The sequence below is a fragment of the Pseudophryne corroboree genome, chromosome 4 (genome assembly GCF_028390025.1).
Source record: "Pseudophryne corroboree isolate aPseCor3 chromosome 4, aPseCor3.hap2, whole genome shotgun sequence".
NCBI lineage: Eukaryota > Metazoa > Chordata > Amphibia > Anura > Myobatrachidae > Pseudophryne > Pseudophryne corroboree.
This window is the reverse complement of record NC_086447.1, coordinates 278,501,872-278,512,432: the sequence shown is the minus strand read 5'-3', so window position 1 is coordinate 278,512,432 and position 10,561 is coordinate 278,501,872. Positions and strand designations below refer to the sequence as shown.

At 45.1% G+C, this 10,561-nt stretch overlaps 1 non-coding gene and 1 pseudogene across 1 annotated transcript; both read left to right on the top strand.

The window, feature by feature from the left end:
* Window positions 1-8,447: 8,447 nt before the first annotated feature.
* On the top strand, window positions 8,448-8,555 carry LOC134913546 (U5 spliceosomal RNA; annotated as a pseudogene).
* A 1,632-nt stretch (window positions 8,556-10,187) lies between these two features.
* LOC134913457 (U5 spliceosomal RNA) lies at window positions 10,188-10,302 on the top strand. Its single transcript, XR_010177215.1, has one exon. It is a non-coding gene; the product is annotated as a U5 spliceosomal RNA (small nuclear RNA).
* The last annotated feature ends 259 nt before the right edge of the window (window positions 10,303-10,561 follow it).

The following is a 10,561-nucleotide window of genomic DNA, read 5'->3' as shown; positions in this document are numbered from 1 at the left end:
CTTTCTAGTTGCCTCATTTACTTTCTAGTTGCCTCTACTTGTCTCCTGTGAGGAAGATTATGTAATCCACACAATGAGAATATGGGATTCTGCATTTTAAAAGTATCTTAAAATCTGTTAAGTACACCCAACTGCCTTTTTCTTTTAAATATCAGTCGTAAAATGTCATTATTGATCAGACCAATTGTGTGTGTAATAAATATATATAATCAGAAAAGTGAAGGCAGCACTCAGCAGACGATTTCCAGATATTTAAAAGTCCTTTATTGATCCGAGTACTTTCAAGGACACAGACTCTTCATCAGGGACAACAGCATGTAAGCACATACACCAATACAAATATATACCCCTGCAGCCCAGCATATAAATCAACCTTAATTAAAAGTGATCTCACCTGTGGCACACCATGCTGCACAGCTCTCATCCAGCACCTGAAATCTGTGTCGCAGACAGAGCATCATCACACTGGTGCCCAGGGATATCACATGGTGCCGTTACTAAGTAACCTTAAACAACTAAGAAATGTTTACTGTCGCCTAGCAACATACATATATTGGTTTTATAAAGTAGTACACACTAATCAGCACCATATAACATAATTAAAAACCTAATCACATTAAAATAAAAAAACATTACCAAGAAGATCATAATGTATAATTAATTATATCCGATTATCTAGTCTAAACAGGTATTAGTGTCTTGACAACACTACAATTCAAAACGGTCAGGCTACAAATGATACCCACGTAACAAGGTCTGTCATACAAAATGATGATAAACACAGCAGCCCCAGCGATTCATTAAGACCACCAGGGGCTACCGTGTTCAATGTAAATATCCATCGACTCTCCCTCTGCCACAGGTGAGATTACTTTTAATTAAGGTTGATTAATATGCTGTATTGGTGTATGTGCTTACATGCTGTTGTCCCTGATGAAGAGGCTGCGTCCTCGAAAGTACTCTGATCAATAAAGGACTTTTAATATCTGGAAACTGTCTGCTGAGTGCTGCCTTCACTTTTCTGCAGTTGTGAGTACCTGCTGGGGCTCTAGGAAGGTACTGCAGCAAGTTTTATCTGGGAAGTGACTGGAGTGCCTGGTTAATACATAAAACATATATATATATATATATATATATATATATATATATATATATATATATATATACACACACACACAATGATGCTCAAGCAGGGCCTGTGTTGAAGATGAGACCAGCACTCCATTTAAATAGATTTAATGTCGCTCAAGTCATTGTGCAAATTCAGCATAATAGGTAAAGGCCGTTCATAGATTAGAATACAATATCTGTCATACCCCTTTCAGACTAACAATAGTCGGGTCACACCTGGGAATGTGTACACGGGTGCTTCCCAGGTGCGGTCCGGCTTGAGACCCCTTCAGACTCGCGGCCTGACCCGGCATATTGCCGGGTTGGTGACGTCGCCACTGACACTACCGGAGGCTATGCTTAGAGATAATCATCTCCAAGCACCACCGCCTCCTATGCAGAGAACGGGTGCCGGGTCGCCTTCACCCGGCTTACCCGTTCACACTGCACAGCTTCACGTGACGATCCCGGATTCAACCCTGGTCGAGACCTGGGATGAAATGCCGTGACGCTCGACCCGGGATATTCTTACAGGACCCTTTCACACTGAACAAATTCCCGGGTTGATGCACGTTCATGTGCAATAACCCAGGAAATGTTTTGTCAGTGGGAAAGGGGTATTATCGAACAGTTCCTGGGGTCCTCTGACCAACCCAGTCACAACTACCAACAGCTGTTTCGGTCCATGCCGTCATCAGAAGAGTATCTATATATTTTATATTATGTATATTTAAATGGTGTAATGAAGTGCTGCTCTCATCTCATCCCCTGCTGGAGCCCCATGGTGTGGATCTTTGGCTATATTACTATTTGACTGGGCACCTGTGGATTATATACTTTAGTATAGTGCGTTTTTTCGTGTGTGTGTATATATATATATATATATATATATATATATATATATATATATATATATATATATATATATATATATATATATATATAATGTGTGTGTGTGTGTGTATATGTGTATATATAGATGTGTGTGTGTGTGTGTGTGTGTGTATATATATATATATACACACACACACACACGCTAGAACCGGCACTCCCCCTCAAATAAATAATGATGCTCCGGTGCCCTCTGGAAACATAGACATACATTCATAGAAGAGCAAGCAGCGGCACTCAGGAGACTTCTAAAAAGATAATAAAGTGCAAAAATTTTAATCCATGTTGAAATCAGGTGACCAACGTTGCGGGGCCGTGGCGCCCCTTTGTCAAGGTGATACAAACATAAATAAGAAATAACATACCTTATATGCAAGAGAAGACCCGCGATCGGGACACACGCCGGAGGAGGGGGGTGGGAACTGCATCCGTCCCTCACTCCCCGGGCTGTGGTGACGTCAGCGCGTCTGGACCGCGTCTGTTGTCACTTCCTGGAAACCAGAGCTTACACGGCAACCGGCGCTTCCTGGCAACCAGGCTTCGGATAGGCGGCAGCGCTGCTGAAAGTAAACAAAGTGCAACATGATAAAATATACCAGTATAGTGTCTATAAACAAACAGTGCATATACAAGTAAATGGACTATGTCGTTAAGAAAACTCTTTAGTAAAACCGTAATGATTAATATAAGAAAACTGCCGTAAGGGAGTCAGTGCATGAATCGACATACCAGGGCGGATGCAGATAGACAAGCTCCCAGAAGGAAAACCTGATTTACAACCTGTCAGACCGTACACTAGCCAACATAGAAATCAGAGTTCTCAATAATGGACTATCCTTTATACCAACGAATAAATTTGACGGCCTTACCTGGCAGGCTGAATTACATCAGTTTGCTCGTAAACTACGCCTGCAGGAGTATTTCCAGGATCACCTACCTGTTTCTTTAAATGATCCGCATCAGGATTTTCTTAAACAAAGGCTAAAATCATCATTTGATCCACAGTCCAACAACTCGTCAATCAAGACGTTCACCAGGTTACTTGAGGACTCTGTTGCTAAGTATACTGCTGCTTCTCCAGCTGCCAATCACAACTTTTCTAGATCCGAGCACAGAGCACTGAAACAACTGAGTTCATATAGAGATATCATTATCCGCCCCGCCGACAAGGGGGGCTGGATAGTGATTATGAACCTTTCTGATTACAGGACTGAAATTTATAAACAGCTAGCCGATAATACGGTCTACATGAGTCTTCCGTCTGACCCCACATCACGATTCAAGTTGGAGCTAGATGACATTCTAGATCAAGCTTACAGGTCCTCATTAATATCCGACAAACTATGCCGTGCTCTCAAACAGGAATTCCCTAGGGTTCCCATTTTATTTACAGTACCCAAGATCCACAAGGATTCGGCCTGTCCCCCAAGCAGGCCGATCATTTCGGCTCATCAGTCTATATACCAGCCTATTTCTGTATTTCTGGACAGCATTTTACAGCCGCTCATTTCCAGACAACCAAATTTTATCAAGGATACTACTTCCTTTCTAAATCAGCTGTTACTACTTAAGGACGTACCTGAGGGTACCTTGATCTGTACCATCGATATATGTAGCTTGTATACAAGTATCCCTCACAGCGGTGGCCTTAGGGCCATGGAACATTTTCTCAACGGTGAAAATTTAACATTTGATGTGGGACTATTTCTCAAGTTACTAGAGCTCACCTTGACAAGGATTATTTTCTGTTTGATGGGAAAAAAAATTGTCAGACCAGCGGATGTGCGATGGGGAGCAACGTCTCCCCCTCCTTTGCTAACGTATTTATGATACAGGAGATGTTTTTTACCGATGTCACCATCAGTCGTCATATCCTGTATTATGCACGCTACATCGATGATGTATTTATACTGTGGACGGGGGGCCGAGCACTGTTTGACCAAATGGTCGCTGGAATCAACAGCAGGGACTCTCCGATAAAGATCACGGCACAGTGACCCCGCCTCTCTTAGTTACCTCGATGTCAAAGTTACCTTGGATAAAGGGAAAATCCACACCGAAGTATTCTACAAATCCACCGATAGAAATACTCTTTTACGAGCCAGTAGCCATCATCCCAGGGCGCTAAAGAAGGGTTTGCATAGGTCTCAGTTAATGAGGGCTGCTAGGATCACAAGCGACCCGTCAAAACTGGACCAAGCATTGTCCACAGTGGTGGATCGCTTTTCTGAGAGAGGATATGATCCTATTGAGCTTCGGAAACACAAACAGGAGGTTATCTGTATACCCACGGAAGTATTGTTAGACAAGGAGATCAAACCCCAGCAACAAATCTTGCCGCTTGTTACTAAATACAATACTTCTAGTCCCGTACTACCCAGAGCCCTCAATGCTATGTGGCCTATAGTAGCTTCAGACAGGAAACTACCTACATTTAGGGACAAACGTCCTCTGGTTTGCTATAAAAAGGGTAAGAGCATCAAAGATCACCTCGTCCATATGGATATTACAGGTTTTGAGGAGTGTATTACAACCAACTTTTTGACCGAAGCACCAGGTTGCTACAGGTGTCTCGGGTGCACGACTTGCACCAGTATGCAGCCCGGAACATCTTTCAGTTCTATGACTACAGGCAGAGTGTTTTCCATCAGACATGTGGTTACCTGTACTACCACTCATATAGTGTACCTGATTACGTGCCCCTGTAGGCTACAATACGTGGGCAAGACGGTACGTTGTGCACGGGAACGACTGGCTATACACCGATCGGCTATCAAATATGCCATTTCGGGGAAATCGTCGGACCAGCCGGTAGCAAAACATTTTGCGGAACAAGGTCATTTGCTGCAGGAATTGAAGTTTCAAATTATTGACCACATCCCCAAATCTATAAGAGAGGGCGATCGAGGTGGTCAGCTCCTACGGAAAGAGGCCAGATGGATGTATAGTTTGGACACCATCAAACCTAAGGGCCTCAACGACAAGATCCAATGGAATGTCTTTCAGTAATGTCCTGGACTGAATATGTTTGTTAGGCAGTGCTAACTTGTCAATTAGGTTGTCTTATATGGAATCTAGTGATATATAACACCATCCATCTAACCTTAGTGGTATGGCTCGCATTTATGTATATATGTATATATATGAAGCCACATATTTGGGCAGCTATACATATGGGGATGTATGATAGACATATATTGATATTTTGCGTAAATAATGCTTATAGATACTTTTATGCCAGCTTGTCTGTCTGCATCCGCCCTGGTATGTCGATTCATGCACTGACTCCCTTACGGCAGTTTTCTTAATCATTACGGTTTTACTAAAGTGTTTTCTCTATCGTCCTAGTGGATGCTGGGGTTCCTGAAAGGACCATGGGGAATAGCGGCTCCGCAGGAGACAGGGCACAAAAGTAAAGCTTTCCGATCAGGTGGTGTGCACTGGCTCCTCCCCCTATGACCCTCCTCCAAGCCAGTTAGATTTTTGTGCCCGGCCGAGAAGGGTGCAATCTAGGTGGCTCTCCTAAAGAGCTGCTTAGAGAAAGTTTAGCTTAGGTTTTTTATTTTACAGTGAGTCCTGCTGGCAACAGGATCACTGCAACGTGGGACTTAGGGGAGAAGAAGTGAACTCACCTGCGTGCAGGATGGATTGGCTTCTTGGCTACTGGACATCAGCTCCAGAGGGACGATCACAGGTACAGCCTGGATGGTCACCGGAGCCTCGCCGCCGGCCCCCTTGCAGATGCTGAAACATGAAGAGGTCCAGAATCGGCGGCAGAAGACTCCTCAGTCTTCTAAAGGTAGCGCACAGCACTGCAGCTGTGCGCCATTTTCCTCTCAGCACACTTCACACGGCAGTCACTGAGGGTGCAGGGCGCTGGGAGGGGAGCGCCCTGGGAGGCAAATGAAAACCTATTTGGCTAAAAAATACCTCACATATAGCCTCCGGGGCTATATGGAGATATTTAACCCCTGCCAGAATACACTAAAGAGCGGGAGACGAGCCCGCCGGAAAAGGGGCGGGGCCTATCTCCTCAGCACACAGCGCCATTTTCCTTACACAGCTCCGCTGGTCAGGACGGCTCCCCGGTCTCTCCCCTGCACTGCACTACAGAAACAGGGTAAAACAAGAGAGGGGGGGCAAAATAGTGGCAAAAATTATATTATAAAAGCAGCTATACAGGGAGCACTTATTATAAGGCTATCCCTGTCATATATAGCGCTTTTGGTGTGTGCTGGCAAACTCTCCCTCTGTCTCCCCAAAGGGCTAGTGGGGTCCTGTCTTCGTTAAGAGCATTCCCTGTGTGTCTGCTGTGTGTCGGTACGTGTGTGTCGACATGTATGAGGACGATATTGGTGTGGAGGCGGAGCAATTGCCAAATATGGGGATGTCACCTCCTAGGGGGTCGACACCAGAATGGATGCCTTTATGGAATTACGGGATAGTGTCAACACGCTAAAGCAGTCGTTTGTCGACATGAGACGGCCGGACAATCAGTTAGTGCCTGTCCAGGCGCCTCAAACACCGTCAGGGGCTGTAAAACGCCCTTTGCCTCAGTCGGTCGACACAGACCCAGACACAGGCACTGATTCCAGTGGCGACGGTGACGAATCAACCGTATTTCTTTATCATCCACTAGGGGTCACTGGAGTACTCTTGGGATATGGACGGGCGTAGCCGAACAAGGGCACTGAATATTTAAATTTAGGACCCTCCCCCCCCTCCATATCCCCGAGTACCTCAGTGTACGACCTCAGTGTTTTTTCGGTGCTCACAGCACGAACAAGGCTTGTGGTATATCCACACTTGGATTTTTATTTTTTAATTTTTATTTTTACTTTTTATTTTTACACTTAGCACATCCCTTCCCAGTTTCTGGAAAAACATGGGTCCGGGATAGTGCCGCTGCACGGGCAGCGAATGGCGTGTCGGTCCTCACAAAGAGCACCCTCACAGCCACAGGCGCTACAAGGCAGCGCATGGCGTGTCGGTCCTCACAAAGAGCACCCTCACAGCCACAGGCAGACTGTCTCCTACTGCAACTGGACGGAGATTACAAGCCCCGTCACAGCCAGGAGGAGAGCTGAAAACTGGACGGTGCTTACAGTAAGAAGCCCCGTCACAGCCAGGATGGAAGCCCCGTCACAATCTGGACGGAGCTTACAGAAGTGCGACACTGCAAGGTATGGTGGGGGGGTCAGGGCGGTCAGCTCACGCTGCCGCCCTGCTGTGTGGGAAAAGCCTTTATTTTTACCGCCGCTTTGCCCGCCGCTTACAGAGGACCCCGCTGAACGAGAGAGCGGCCGCACGTCACTCACAGACGCCGGCCGCTCTCCCAGCCACTGTACCAGTACTCTGCCACTGTAACCGAGCGGCCGCACGTCACTCAGACGCCGGCCGCTCTCCCAGCACGGTAACCGAGCGGCCGCACGTCACTCAGACGCCGGCCGCTCTCCCAGCACGGTAACCGAGCGGCCGCACGTCACTCAGACGCCGGCCGCTCTCCCAGCCACTGTACGCGAGCGCCGCCCAAGCAGCCACTCTGCGTACCTGGGTCTAAAGCTCCGAGCGGCCGTACGTCACTAAAGACGCCGGCCGCTCTTCCAGCGCTGCACCCGGCCGCTGCTGTATGAGGCGCCGCCCGTTCCTAGGGCTCCCCGGCGCACTATACCAGCGCTCCCCGGGTTTCCCCAAGCTCCCTGCACTCGCTTCCGGCGCTGCACAGGGAGAAGCTACATCACAAGCAGCGCGGCTGCGGGGGGGTGACGGTGAGTAAAGCCCATAGCAGCAGCAAAGGCTGCATGGGTTAAGAGACTGCTCAGTTTTAAATAAGAGACTGCTCAGTTTTAAACAAGTTATTGACCCATAGCAGCAGCAAAGGCTGCTTGGGAATAAGATATGTTGGAAATAATACAATTCACTGCAGGCAGTGTTGAGTAAAGCCCATAGCAGCAGAAGGCTGCATGGGTTAAGAGACTGCTTAGTGTTTAAACAGTTAATGAAATAACTGGAAGGCTAACTAAAGCATAAGGCTGCATAATGCACGGATTTTACTGTATAATAGGCCTGTAACTGTAGAATAGGCTATTAAGCCTATATTTAATGTATAATAGGCTATTAAGCCTATATATTAACGCTGCAGCAGGTAACCTGTCCTGTGATTTTCAGTGGAAGCATGGCATGACGGTCATTTTAATCATTGCTGTTCTTACAGGTTATAATTCCAGAACATTCCGCCCATACACCTATACTCCACAAGGAGGCGCAGGGGTGTTAGTGGGAATTTTTTGGTTCAGTTTTCACATAAATCAGCCATGTAATCTGTATTTCTACTTAATTCTAGAACATTCCTGCCCTACATCTCTCAGCCACCAGAGGCGCAGGGAAGTTAGTAGGAATTTGGTTGGGGTTTCATATGCCCATGTGAACTGCTTTTCACATAAAGAATACTTTGATTTCTCTTCATATCGAATAAATCTTTCGTTTTTTGCTAAAGATTTCCGTAGAGAGAAACAAGCTTGAGTTTCATATGAATATGCTGTTCAGCAATAACATATATATATATGATAATAACTTCATTAAGTCGTGCAAGTGTCTGTCTATTGCCTATTATTTTATGGTGTCTGTCTACATAGCGAGTAAGGCTATAGTGCAGACTAAAAATAATTTTAAAAATCCTATGTTAACATTGGCAATTCAAATTAAAAGAGCGGTAACATCGGAGTCTCGGAATGACTCCGCCAGCCCTAACAAAAGACAGTCTTCCAAAGGGCCAATTTCCCTTTGGGTACCAGAGTGTTTATTTCACTAGATTCTATGTCAAATTATAACTACGAGTGAGAAGGGTACATTAGACCAGCACTCAGATAGTGCGGGGGGGGGTTGTTAACAACCATACATAATCGTTTCCAAAAGGACGCGATCCGCCATTGCTAGATGATTTTCTTTCAAACATTATAAAAACCCAGGATACATTTGGGTCACTAGAATCTATGTATCAAACAATGACGATCACTGGTAAAAGAAGCTGCAGAGTATATCTGTAAAGCTTCTGCTAACGCCGGTTAATTTCATTGTCGCTAGTTAAGCGCGACAAGGCCAGAGCTTGTTTGCTCATAAATTTGATATACTTGTAACGGTATTTTATCCCTTTATGATATTCAGCCATTACCGCATACAGTATATTTGTAACGGCGTTTTATCCCTTTATAAGGAACAGTCACGCCTTGTAACGACAGGACGTTACAGTCAGCAAGCCAGTGGTTTGATGACTTCTTTTACAATTGTGGAAGCGCGTATTTACATGTTACATTTGCGAGGTTTCAGGACTTCAACTCATACAGGTCTCAGCTATTTACAGCTTAAAGGACAAAACTGCCTCTGTCGAACGGTTGGCAGGTTGTCATTTAGTCTTTGCAGGTTTATAAACCAGGCAGTAGTACGCCAACAGAGTCAGAGTTACTTATTCCCCTCTGTTTGAGCAAAACCAAACAGCTCCGTTGCAATATCAATCAGCAAGTCATTTACTACAGTTAGAAAATGGATTTTCTGCGGTTAGTATTTGCTTATTGGAGCCACACAATTGCATAATTGCATTTGAATGCGTATTTACCCAGTCCGGTTTGTTCTTCACAGGTTCTAGCGGTTGCAAATCGCCACAACCATTAACCATTTCATGTCTACCGTTGCTTATCGCTTTGGGTATTTACCAAAGTGAGGTTGGGATGATAGCTCATCTCACATAAGAACTCTGTCTCAACAAAGTTCCTTTAACTTGCGCTACTAAGGTATACTGCGGTAGCAGATCAAGTTCGAAAACAATCACATCTAATTCCGTCTAAACGATGTCAATGCCTAGGTAAGATGATAAATACGGTAAATCAAAGACTTTTACCTACTACACCAGCAATAACAAATGTACGTCTAGTAATTAGTGCAAAACACGCACACTAGCGGTACATTGGTGTATTCACCTATTAAGAATAAAGTTGTGTTTTCAATTTAGTTCGCCACCCTTCACTCGCGTTTCCCACAGAGGGAAAAGGGTGCATATACTCTGGACGACAGTCGCAGAGGGTCAGGATTTGTAGTTAAAATCAGCAACAAAGATTGCTGTCGATAAAGGTCCTAGAACTCTGTGCATTTTACAATGCAATACATGATTCGCTTTCAGTCTGACCAGGTATATACTCTGGTTTCTCTTCAGAACGAATAAATCTTTCGCCTTTTACTAAAGATTTCTGTGGAGAGGAACAACCATGAGTTTCAGGTAAATGTTTGATGCCTGTCTCACGCTGGCCTTAAGCAGTCAAACAAGGCAACGGCAGTTGCATACACAACAACCAGTGAGAACCAAAAAGCCGCATGGTAATGCGGCATGTGACTCAAATCCTCAATGGCTTAGAACACCATTATGTGAAAATGTCAAGAGATCATTACGTGAGTGGACATCTGTTAGACAGAGGATCTCACCCGTCAGGATTTGGATCCTGAAAACTGGACATTAAATCCAGAGGTGTTTCATATGCGAGTCCACAGAAGGGGGTTACCCTCAAGTATA